Source organism: Oryctolagus cuniculus, chromosome 11 (assembly GCF_964237555.1).
Source record: "Oryctolagus cuniculus chromosome 11, mOryCun1.1, whole genome shotgun sequence".
Lineage (NCBI taxonomy): Eukaryota > Metazoa > Chordata > Mammalia > Lagomorpha > Leporidae > Oryctolagus > Oryctolagus cuniculus.
In genome coordinates this window covers 94,743,159-94,755,312 of record NC_091442.1, presented here as the reverse complement: position 1 = coordinate 94,755,312, position 12,154 = coordinate 94,743,159, and positions in this window count along the sequence as shown.

Below are 12,154 nucleotides of genomic sequence, written 5' to 3'. Positions count from 1 at the left end.
GAGTGGACAGTGAGAGAGAGAGACAGAGAGAAAGGTCTTTCTTTTGCCGTTGGTTCACCCTCCAATGGCCGCTGCGGCCAGTGCACCGCACTGATCCGAAGCCAGGAGCCAGGTACTTCTCCTGGTCTCCCATGGGGTGCAGGGCCCAAGCACTTGGGCCATCCTCCACTGCACTCCCAGGCCACAGCAGAGAGCTGGCCTGGAAGAGGGGCAACCGGGACAGAATCTGGCGCCCCGACCGGGACTAGAACCCGGTGTGCCGGCGCTGCTAGGTGGAGGATTAGCCTAGTGAGCCGCGGCGCCGGCTGTATATAAATATATTTTTTAAATATTATGCCATTCATATGCTATCCAAGTGCCATAATATATACTATGCACATTTGTAATTGGAAGCATTTTACATGGTGGAAATTCTCTCAAATGTAATACCATGGATGAATATTCTAGTAGCAGTTAACATTAGATGATTTTAGATCAGTTATTGCATGTATCATGACAATTTTTTTCATTTTTAAGATGTGTGGCAGTTGATCTAAGTTAAAACATGCATTTAAGACTTTAAGAGCACAAAACTTAATATTATGCTTCCGCCTAACTAGAGAGAAAAATCCAGAAGAGCTGAAGCAAATATTATGAAAGAACAGCTAGGCTGTATTCAAAGGAAAAGTAGTTGCTTTGCTTATGTTTAGGCTGTCCCATAATTACCTTTTGGAAGTAAATCTGATGTTTCAAGCTATCTACAGTTGCTGTGTTTAGAGTTACTACTATTGTGGCTTATTGGGAGCTTTGTAGATGCCAGACACAATCATGAACATAGTATGCCATTTAATTCTCAGACACCCTTCCATGATGTGGGTTATGATGTTTAGTTGATACCTGAGGAAACTGGAACTCAAGGAGGCTTGATCAAATTGGACAAAACATCTTTAGTTTTAACAACCAGAGATGTGGTTAGATTTTCTTTCTTTAATGGCTTGCAGAAACATGGAGCATGTGAAGTGAGGCAGCTGTACTAGGCTACCATTTAAAGTACACACATGGATGCAGACTTTAACATTCCTGCCTTTTCACACTTGCCCTGCATTCCATCTCCTGCTGTTAATATTTTACTAGTTCTCCAAGGTTCTTTCTAAATATCACTTTTTCCCTAATGTCCTGGTTTGAATTCCTACTTTTTCCATGTTCCCTCCATGTGTTGTTTATATTTTTAGAATATTGGCAATAATGCAGTCATTGAAAGAAAACTTTTTGAGTAGCAATTTGTACATGGGACAACAGTTAATTCTGATAAAGAATAAAATCTATTATTCCAAGAGTACAGGACCTTTGTCCTACTCATTTTGGTGTCTTACACGGTATATACCAGAGATTTGATTATTAATATTCAAAAGAAATTTGAATATGATTCTGTTCTAGACATTCATTGAGCCACATTCAACAACCTCAGCAACAATTTCATTAAAATATTAATTTATTTGGGCGAGAGAGAAAGAGAGAGATGAGGGAGGAGGAGAGACTCCCATCCTTTGGCTCACTCCTCAAATAACTGCAATACCCAGGGCTGGACCAAAGCCAAAGCTGAGAACCTAGAACTCAATCCAGGTGTCCCACATGGGTGGCAGAAACCCAACTACTTAAACCATCACCTGGTACCTTCTAGGGTTTTCATTAGCAGATAGCTGAGTCAGGAACAAAAGCCAGGTATCAAATCCAGGTACTCTGATACAGGACATGAATATTTCAACTGCTAGGCTAAATGGCCATCCCAGCAATTTCATTTTTAGTAAAGCAGGTTGCATACAGATACCATGCTTAAAATACTGTCTTATGCATTGAAAAGTTGAGAATTGGTGGCTAACTCTCACATTTGGAGACTTAGCTATAATCCAGTTGTCATCACAAACATTTTGGAATGTTGTCAATATTTATTGTGAAAGTGTGTTCTTGTCCAAGATTTTCTTTCAAGTCATCTAGGAAGAAAAACAGTATAAACACTACCAAGTGTTTACCACCTTGTAATTTCTACTTGCTTGCAGTAAGGGAAAAATTTTCAGAGCTTTTGAGGGTTGCGATGGCTGCAGATCAGAAGAGTGCAGCTGGAACACCCAGTTCCAGTAATTAGGCCTAGGAAGAATCAAATTTATATAGAAATAATTTGGAATCTTGAGGATTTCCTGGATGCTACAAAGTCACTGCAATGCTTGGCATCAACTTCTATATTTTATACATGACAATATGAAACTATTTAATTAGAATGAATATCAAGAGGATCTAAATATATTTATATACATATTCACACCAAAAAGCATAGTAAAAGATCTTGTTATAGACATCCTAAAGGATAAAACACCAGTAATGATCCATAGCAAAATATGTAGCCATTAGCAATTAAAGTTATATTGATATCTATGTTTAATATAATCATTAAGTAAAAATTTTAAAAATTATCATACATCTAGGCACACGATGATAGCATTTGTGTTGTCTGAAGCTGACTTCTTGTCAAGAATTGCAAGATGTGAAATTTTGACATTTTCTGAAATGCAGACCAATGTGAAGTTACTCTAGTTGTCGTAATCACAGTAGAACACCTCAATGAAAACAAGCAGGTAACTGAACTTCATGACGGATATGGAAACTATATTCTCAGCCATAAAATTATGAATGCTTCTTAGCAAAGACCATTCTTCTGTGTTCTTATTAAGTTTTTTTGGTCATTAAGTATAGACTATAAATTATGGCAATCTCATATTTGAATAGAACTTATAAAGTCTTCAAAATATTTTCATTTGAGTTTTCTCAAGAAGAAATTGCATTTATTTAGTGTTAGTTGTGTAAGGACCCTTCTATGTTATCTGATTTCATTCACAGAACAACATTTTCAAATTTAATTTATGTTATTCCTGGGGTACAAATTAGGAAGAAAACATTAATTTTTAACTTTATAAAATTTGCCTAACCAAGAGATGAAATTCAAATTTAGGATTTTCTGATTAAAAAGTCCTTGTAGTTTCTTCTTAAAACTTGATAATAAAGCGTTCTAGTAATTTGCCCTAAGATCATATTTTGTCACAATTTGCAACCCAGAATTCCTATCTTTTAGTTATTATCTTACCCTCTTTTATCTTATCCTTTTTTGCATAGCCATTAGAAAGTCAAGATTGATTTTTATTGTTTAAAGAATTTTTTTTGCTTCTTATAAAGGTTAAATATGGTTCAGATAAGAAAATCTGTTGTCAAGGACTACTTACCTAACTAGAAATTCTGTATAAAGCAGGAAGCAAGTATCTGAGTAATTGCCTGGATGATGTAAATGCTCTACCATATGATCATGCTATTTGTGGTAAAAATTATCTTAAGCAGAATTTTACTAATCAGGAAGTATTGCTCTAAAAACCTCTTCTACCTGAAATCCCCTAGGATTGTGCAAGTCACAATGCACTCCAGCAGCACCCTGATAAGAGCTATCACTTGGTGTTAAATACTCTCCAGTTAAATTGTCAACCCTGTAGGAAATAGGAACTCTATCTTGTTTGTAACTGATTCCCTGAACCTTGGATATGAACGTGAATATGACAATAATGTATTTGCAGAAAATTATTGGAGAAAATTTTGGAACTCAGCATGCTAACAAACTGAGTCTCTGGCGTAACAAATGCCAAAGTCACCAGGGTGGCAATCTAAATCAAGAAGGTTTTAAAGATCGGCTTTTTTATAACCAGAGAAGAGTATAAACAGCAAATTTCCTTTGGCAAAGTTTAGTTCCTTCCACACACATATGTAGCTCCAGGTGCACTGGGCTATACACTTGTTGCTCAGAACTGAGTAAAATCAAGGAATAGTCTACTGACTCCACTGGGATAACAGCAGTTAAAGCAGTGGACACCTTTGGAAAATCTCACACAAGACTGAATGCAAACATTTTTTATTGTAAAGGCATTGTTGCCCTTCCCCCAGTTCAGTGAAATCAAAGATAAGAACAAAGGATGTTTACTTGATGAGGCGCAGACCCAGATGGCAGTTGGAAGATTACTGCTGCAATGTCCTCAATGATACTTCAGTGCTTGGATGAGTCAGAGTGCCTCTGAAAATTCCTCACACCCAGGGACTGGGAGGACCAGGCAGAGTCAACATGAGTGAGATCAGATGATTAACAAGATACCCCTCCTGTCAACAATTCAGTCCAAGAAATCTGGGAGAGCTTGACTCACAGTTGGAGAGGCAGCGAGTGGGCATTGGCTCTAGACGTTAGGGGAATGACTCCTCTTACATTTCTAGGTACAAACAGGAGACTGGTTTCCTTCCAGAGGATATAGAGTTTAACCCAAGAAAGGCCACCTATTTGTATTTCTCATATGTTTAAAGCATGAGGTACCATTTATTCAAAATCCTTGTTGTATAGTGGATTTCGATTGATATATTTCTCTATTTGCTGATATCAAAGCCAGCAGCTCAAAAATTTTCTTGATTCGAAGTTTTAAACGTTAGGAATGTGGTTTGAAAATATGGGCTATAGAATGAAGTTCCAAGAAGTTGACTTTTTATTGAGATGAGATGGCCCAATGAGATAAGCACAAAAATGCAAATGTTCTCTTGATCAGTGAAGTTTTAACAGGAGCTTATCCAGTTTCACCAAAGTCTTCATTCTAGAAACCTTTTGTAAAGGAAATCTGTCTGTCATTTTCTGAATTCCAAAACATCTGTTTCATGAAACAAGGGAGTGGCCTGAGATCTATGGTGTACCAGGGTAAATTTTGTTTCAATTCAAATGAAAATAACAGAGGAATTTCAGAATTAAAGAGATCCAGTCAGATCTTTACAACTATTTTCTGGCAAATATATTGCTAAATTCTATAAAACTATTTATCACAAATGGAAATAATTTAACTGGCACTTCTCAGGCTTAGTGTATTTTTAAATAAATTCTCAATTGTTGGCTAAGATTTCAATATTAAATTCCCTGACCAAAAATTAAGATTGTGATATTAAAAACAAATATGAGGCCGGTGCCGCGGCTCACTTGGCTAATCCTCTGACTGCGGCCCCAGTACCCTGGGTTCTAGGCCCAGTTGGGGCTCTGGATTCTATTCCAGTTGCTCCTCTTCCAGTCCAGCTCTCTGCTGTGGCCCGGGAAGGCAGTGGAGGATGGCCCAAGTGCTTGGGCCCTGCACCCGCATGGGCGACCAGGATAAGCACCTGGCTTCTGGCTTTGGATTGGTGCAGCCATGGTGGCCATTTGGGGAGAGAACCAACGGAAGGAAGATCTTTCTCTCTGTCTCTCACTGTCTAACTCTGTCAAAAAAAAAAAAAAATGACAGTAAGTAAGATATTCTTAAATTAGGTTCTAAGTGTATTCTAGAAGCAAGATAGAAATGTTTCCAGTGTTTTTCTTTTCAGACTTTTGTGTTTAAGTTATACTTTTCCAAAAAAAGTATAATGTATAATTGCTTGTTCATAAAATTTGGAAAAAATCTATTTTAACCTATTTTTAAAAAGCATTAGACAAAATTACAAAGTAGTCAGTCAACCTAACACTAACCAGCAAACTCAGCTTGAGTCTGATTAAACTCTTGCTTGCTTATGTTTGTATAAATGAACATTAATGACCTTAATTTTTTGAAAACATATTTTCCTTTAATCATGTTATGTTTAAATGGTAAAATGGCAATAATAACAATAAGCAATGGGTTTTGTGAGACTAGTATTGCATAGTGAGAAGTCTGAAGGAAATAAAAGCCATGGAAGAAAAGGAAGAAATGAATGAAACCAGGGATATGGTAGATGGCGGTGTCCTCGTCATTAGGAAAGACCCACAGGGAGAAGTCATGGGCTTTATGTTAAGCTGGTCAAGGACATTATCTGAAACTGGTATGTGATTCATTTGGAATCAGTTTACTTCCAGACTTAGGTTCCTTTAGTTATCTCAGAGGAAGAAAACATCTCCTCTCTTTACAGACCTCCAGGGACAGGCATGGAGGTTTGAGGCAGAAGGACTCTAAACAGCGAAATTATGTCTTTGGCACAGATTCCATCATTTAGTGGTAACCTATCTGTCTAGCTTTCCGTGAAATGAAAGTCCCTACAGTTGTATTGTCTGGTAACTCATTCAGCTCTTATTACAAAACAGAAAATGTTCAATTAGGATATTTCCTTTTTAGACACAGTGGGAAATAATCATTTATGAATGCAGATATTCATATTGCGGATTATCCAATATTTATATAATGAATGGAAAATTTTCCCTTAAGGCATGGATTTGAGGTTTATTACAAGGATACTTTGTTTGTGAAAAATGGAATTTAAAGATAACTTTAGTGAAATTCTTTCACAGTTTATCACAATATACATTTTCCATGAAGCTTTTGAAGACCTCTCGTATTCCCAGAAATTATATTTAAATGTGTATTTGCAAGGTCCAATGTCAGGATTCCTACTTTGTTTGCCAGAGTTGTCTTTTACCTTCTGTAATATCAAAGATAGGTGTGAACATTTCCACAGCATGTTTCTTTGTGTAAAATAATGTTCCTAGCTTTCATGCTGCAATATGTTTCCAGGATCAAGCCATTTCACTTTTTAACAAACAGCTATAGGGAAATTACTCTCATAGTTATGACATAGATTACACCATTAACCAAGTTATATATGTTTTTGAGACCCACTTTACTCTTCTGTAAAATGAGAAGAATAAGGGTCTCCTAAAGTGTCATAAGGATTAAATGAGAAACTGGCCCCTAACAGGTGTTCCATAAAGCTAGTAGGTGTTTAATAGATGCTAGCTCTTCTCATTTATCTCATGTGTGTACATTGCCTAGGACTTCTGTCATGAGAGCTTCAGGAATGGTCAATTAGAACTCCTTTCCCAGGGAGTCAAGCCCGCAAAGAAATAAATAACTCCACTCTCTGAATGACTCTCCATTAGGATGGTAATAAATACAGCGCTGCTGTTCTCGGTGAAATAGTCCTAGTGATTACTACACTTATTTTCCTCTGTCAGAAGATGTGAGACTATAGCCTTGGGTCAGTATGACTTAAACCCAATTTCTAGTCATCAGGGTTCAGTACTAAATACCTCTTAAAAATTAGAATTCTCCAAAACAAGGGAATTTTTAACATGGTAGCATTTTTAGTAAGCTATTTTCATGTAAATCTGTCAAATTATATAAGTATTGAATACTATACATTTTCATTAATATTACTTCTCTTTTTGTACTTGTGCCTGGGGATAGTATTGAAAGATGCATCATTTTAAAAAACTGAATGAATAAAACTGAATGAATAAATAACATAAATACAAATGCTTTATCCATCCATGCCTGGGTTGTGATTTTTGAAAAGCCAAAAAGGGACATTTTTATACTATAGGTGATTAGAATATTTCCTCTGTTTTTCCCTACATATATAATCAATTATGTTAGCTTAATCTCCATTTTCTGAAAATTTTAAATAAAACCAAGATTTATTTCTCTAGCTTTTTTGAGAGTTACGTTGTATTAACCTACTTGTACAATACAGTACAGTACAGTACCAAAGTACTAAGTTCTTTTGGATGAAGGTTAACACTCATCCCTAGGATGTGTCCTCTTCAGAAGTCATGAGTTGTTTTACTGTAGCTGCTGTTTACCATATACAAGGTTCAACCAGGTAAGACTCTTCAAGGTTCAATAGTTCATCACAGATAAACATTTATAGTTTAATCTTTTGACACTTGTCAGAAAATCTCAAAAGCATTGCCTCACTCATTTCTCGTCATTTCCTAGATATAACTGTGGTAGCAGATAAGTATTAAAAATGCTCAAAACAGTATATCAGGAAAGAAAGGGTCCATTTTTTTTTTTTTTTGACAGAGTTAGACAGTGAGAGAGACAGAGAGAAAGGTCTTCCTTTTTCCGTTGGTTCACCCCCCAAGTGGCTGCTAAGGCCGGTGCGCTGCATTGATCCGAAGGCAGGAGCCAGGTGCTTCTCCTGGTCTCCCATGCAGGTGCAGGGTCCAAGCACTTGGGCCATCCTCCACTGCCTTCCTGGGCCACAGCAGAGAGCTGGACTGGAAGATGGGCAACCAGGACAGAATCCAGCGCCCTGACAGGGACTAGAACCTGGGGTGCTGGTGGAGGATTAGCCTAGTGAGCTGCAGCGCTGGCCAGGGTGTTAATCCCAGAATGGAACAGAAGCTCTCCAAGTTGAGCACGTCTTACTTCACGGTCCATATAAACCAGAGATTTGGGCTCAATCCTGATTCCAAGGCTCAAACTGATCTCTGAAGCTTCCTGCTATTTCTCCTAGAGTAATACAGGGAAAAAGCAAACAAAGAAATAGCATCTTATTCTCTCTAAGGTTCTGTCCTTTTCTCAAGCTCGTGTTCTTTTCCTCGTCAGTCCCACAATCTTTGTAACAGGCATTTTGAGGCTTTTTATGCTCCTGTCTGTGTCTCACTCACCATTCAGGTTAACACTTCACTAAGGATCATTCTCCTGGACATTGTTTCCCTTCAGAGAAGTAGAAAAGGTTGGCACTGATGATAGCTCTGTGTTTGTTATTACCCAGGGTGGACTTCAAATTTCCTTGGCTTTCATGTCATCTTCTACAAAATGAACCAGGATAGGCTACTCAATTTCAGCAGTCCTCTAAGTATTTTTTTAAAAAAATTATTTATTTATTTGACAGGCAGAGTTATAGAGAGGGAGAGGCAGAGAGAGAGAGAGGGAGAGGGAGAGAGAGAGAGAGAAAGAGAGAGGTCTTCCATTTGTTGGTTCACTCCCCAGTGGGCCACAATGGCTGGAGCTGTGCCGATCCAAAGCCAGGAGCTAGAAGCTTCTTCCAGGACTCTCACATGGGTGCAGGGGCCCAAGGACTTGGTTCATCTTCTACTGCTTTCCCAGGCCATAGCAGAGAGCTGGATTGGAAGAGGAGCAGCCAGGACTCAAACTGGTACCCATATGGGATACCGGCACTGCAGGCGGTGGCTTTACTTGCTACGCCACCGTGTTGGCTCCAGTCCTCTAAGTCTTAACCTTGAATGTTGTAGTAATTAGTGCATGGACTCCTGCCATCAGAATGCCTAGATTTGAAGCCTGTTTCTAATATCTATGATTGCTGTGATGTTCAGTTACTTTATCTCTAGGAGTCTCGACATCCTCAACCCTGGAATGGGCTTACTAATCATTCTTCAGAGTGATCTTATTAAAATTAAGTGATAAATACACACATGCATATTACTAAGGAGTATTTAGACATATTAAGCACTCAATAAATATTGGTTACTACTCAGTAATTCTGCTAGTCTCTATGTGAAGTTTATAAAGCAATTTCACTTATATTATTTCTATTAACCATTGCAAAGTTTCTGGTACCAGGAGAGATACAGAGACCTAGGAAAGTTCATTGGCATATCTAAGACTAAGAATTGATGGGTGCAGCATTGTGGCCTAGCAGGTAATGCTACCACCTGCGACGCCAGCATCCCATTTGTGCTCTGGTTCGTGGGCTGTGCTTCATTTCCAATCTAGCTCCATGCTAATTGCCTGGAAAAAGAAGCAGAAGATGGTTTAAGTATTTGGGCCTCAGACACTCCTGTGTGATACCCCGATGAAGCTCCTGGCTCCTGGTTGCTGCCTTCTGGGGAGTGAATCAGCAGATGGAAGATCTGTTGGTGTCTCCCAGTCTCTCTAGGTAATTCTGACTTCCAAAATAAATAAATAAATCTTAAAAAAGCAATGGTGGTGGATCAAGAATGGGGACTCATATGTTATCCAGGGTTCATTCAAAAATGCAAACATTAATATATCTATAACTCAGTAAAGTCTTTGATAGCTCATACCCTGGAGTTTGACATCTTTGTAAGATTTTTTAGGAAACTGTTGTTGATATTGCAGTTGTTGTTATTTTACACTCTATGGTTACTAAGAAACATTGTGTTTATCTGGGAGCAATATCCATATTCACACAAAATGTTGGTAAAGTTGGGCAAAGTCTCAAATCATAACATGTTGGACTGTCACAAGCACAACTTCTCTGAGGTTGTAGGCTGGGATGTGCAACAGATCATTGCAAAGTTAATTTGAAGCTTAGCATGCAAATGAAAAGTGCCGCTTTGCTTGTAGAGAAATGTGTCCGTCTCGGGCAGGTATTTTGCGTGGTGGTTGAGACACTGCTCACAGTATAGATCGGAGTGCCTGAGCTTGAATTCCTGTTCCACTTCGGATCCAGCTTCTGGCCAGTGTGTACTCTGGGAAGCAGCAGGTACTGACGTCTCTGGCACTCAGATTTTGAGTTCCAGGCTCCTGACTTCAGCCTGGCCTAGCCCTGACTGTTGTGTGAATCTGGGGGGTGAACCAGAAGATAGAAGATCTCCATCTTTCTGTCTCTGTCCCTGCCTTCAAATAAAAGGAAAATAAGCAAATACAAATTTAAATAAACTAAAAAGTGCCACTCCTGGGGATATTTTGAAATACGAGGATGAACTGCGGGTTTATATCGGTGTGTATTTGTAGATCTAATGCGAAGCCTATGGAGATAGTATTCCTGTTTTGAAAGCTACACTAACACATTTCTGTTCAAATACATTAATCAACATCCCCATCTCAACTATTTACTTGGAAAGAACCAGTTCAATTGCAGGGCTCACTTACTTGACCTCTCCTGAGAAAATGTGATGAATTTTTTTGCTTACAAGGATAGAAGCACAGAAAGCTTTTCCATTTTCCTTTCCTGTGTTGCCCCTGTGACATTTACTGACCTGCACCTGGCAATTCTCAGTGACAAAAATGTGCGGGAGAGAACATTGCAGCGAGCCCACAGGCAAGAGGGAAAAGGCACGGGAAGAGGAACTGGATGGGAAGTGCATTTTGCAAAGTATGTAAATGGAAGGCTTTATGTATATTATTGTATGTTAAGAACAACAAAAAGGCACTACTTAGAGGAAGTACAATTTGAAATGGTCCACGAGCCAACCAGGGCAGACTCATCAACAAATCTTCTGCCCTCAATTACTTTTAATCTGGCTTTTCCTTTTTTTTTATTTTTTTGAACCAGGAAAAATTTGCTGTTAGTTACTGAATGTGTAGTATGTACTAGGCAAAATTTAACTACAACATTATTTAATTTTCCTCTTATAGTAATCCTAGAAATCTTATGCCATAGATAGCTTGGTTTCTGTTTTATACATAAAGTTTAGAAGGTTTACATAGTTTTCATAGAGCCAATAAGATGAAAGGGAGAAGTCTAACACATTTCTACCTTTTTCTGAAACTTGATATCGAAACCACTGTCCTTCTGCATCTGTAGGGGAAGCTGTTCATAAGATGCTTGAAGGCTTATTTTGTGTGTCAACTTGGCTAGGCCACCTCAGACATTTAGTAAAATATTATTTCAGTTGAGTCTGTGAGCATATTCAATGAGATTAACATTTTAATCAGTTGATGTTGAGTAAAGCATGTTACCTTCCATCATGTGAGTGAGTCTCAATCTAATCAGCTGAAGCCTTATTAGGAAAGGAATGGTGGGGCTGGCATTGTGGCCCAGAGGATTAAGCTATAGCCTGAATAGTCAGCATCCCATATGAGGGCCAGTTGGAACCTCAGCTCTTCCATTTCTGATCCAGCTCCCTGCTAATGTGCCTGGGAAAGTAATGGAAGATGGCCTAAGTACTTGGGCTCCTGCTACCCACGTAGAAGACCCAGATGAAACTCCTGAATCCTGACTTTTGGCTCCTGGATCCTGGCTTTGGCTATTGAGGCCATTTGAGGAGTGATCCAACAGATGGAAGATCTCTCTCTCTCTGTCTTTCTCTGTAACTCTGCCTTTTACATAAATAAATAAATCTTAAAAAAAATTACTTGGCCAGAAAAAGAGGACATTCCACTGAGTTTGACTGTAATGTCAACTGTTTCCTGGGACTCTAGTCTGCTGGACTACCCTGCAGATTTTGAAAATACCAACCTCAAGAATCATATGAATCATTTTCTTAAAATAAATAAGTCTTTCTGCTACATAGGCATGTCCTATTGATTCTGTTTCTCTGGAGAACTCAAATGTAGGATTTTCTGGATTATCCTCTTCATTCAGGTGAGTTGGCTGAGAGATAAGCTAAAGTGTGTTTGCCAGGTGAGGCTCCATAGGTCACAGAAACTAGGTGGGCACCATAGCCTCCTGTGTGCTT